Genomic DNA, 1,447 nt, shown 5'->3' with positions numbered 1-1,447 from the left:
TATTATTATCGATACTTTTAAATATAGAAAAGGTTGAAGATGGGATCGAAAGATAAAATATCGATACTTATGAGATAATGATCGATACTTTTAAAAATTGAAAGAAAATAAGTTAAAAGTTAAAAATATTATGAAGAAAATAAGTTAAAAGTTAAAAATATTATGAATATATATAAGAGCATGGTTGGTCCAAAAAAATAAAAACAATCTAAATTTTAAATATTGATACTTATTATATTGTTATCGATACTTTATAAATATTGAAAAAGTTAAAGATAAGTTCGGAAGTTAAAATATCAATACTTATATGGTAAGAATTGATACTTTTAAAAATTGAAAAAGTTAAAAATATCAAATTTAAAAAATCGATACTTATGTGATAATTGATACTTTTAGATATTGAACTAGTTGATGAATATGATTGATAGTTAAAATATCAATATGTTATGAGGTTTGATATTTTTTTTATTTATATCAATACTTATGTTCTAGTATTTGTGGAAAGTTTGATACTTTGTGGAGAAGTATTGATATTTATAATGAGTGAACTGAGACAAACTATTTAAGAAACAATTCAAAATATAAATATCGATACTTAATCTATGTTGATCATACTTTGTACATAAATTTAATATATCGATACTTATGTTGGAAAAATTCTATAATTTTGGAGCTTTGAATGAGAAATTGATTCAAATGTTGTTGAGGAAAACGTGAAACTAATTGTTGGTTCGTAAAAATGAAAATGTGCACGATGTGGGTAATGTTAATGTTCGAACCGATTAGGCTCTTTGTGGGCTTGCGGATATTTTAACCCAAATATGAAATATTTTTCCTTAAATAGAACATATATTTTCAAAATTTTGTTTTGGAATTAAAATGATATATTAAAAGGTTCTTTAACTTTGGAAATTGATTGATTGTTTAATTCTCATTAATGTTTCATTGGGTCAAAATTTTTCAATTGTTCAAAATGTAAAATCCCTATAAATACCGTGTAAATATAGTAGGTTAAACACAATTAAAAAAATTCAAAAGAATCATTTTCTCTAGTTTTGGTGATAGATGAAGGCAAGAGAATATTCGTGATCTCTATAGAAGTGCGACTGTAGTTGATCATCTAGTTATTGTACTTGGGAGACAGATGACCAATGATCTCAAGTATCATATGAGTGGCCGAAAATATGTCTTAAGGAAACTGTGTAGTTGCAGTCCTCAACTCGTTTCCATTTGATTGTTGTGATTTCAATTGTGTATTTATTTTACACTACTTTCGATTATTTAATAGAATAAGTTTTCATGTTATTAATCTTTTAGTTTTATTCTTGTTTCATATACACAAATTTTACAACGAGATCCTACCATGGAATTAAATGTTATCGCGATTTGTGTGAATCAATTATTTAAATAAGATTTCCCTTTTGTTTTATCGTCCCAGATTGTTATA

The sequence above is a fragment of the Hibiscus syriacus genome, unplaced genomic scaffold (genome assembly GCF_006381635.1).
Source record: "Hibiscus syriacus cultivar Baekdansim isolate YM2019G1 unplaced genomic scaffold, ASM638163v2 tig00110483_pilon, whole genome shotgun sequence".
Taxonomy (NCBI): domain Eukaryota; kingdom Viridiplantae; phylum Streptophyta; class Magnoliopsida; order Malvales; family Malvaceae; genus Hibiscus; species Hibiscus syriacus.
The sequence above is the reverse complement of the archived record's forward strand: the minus strand, read 5'-3'. Positions refer to the sequence as shown.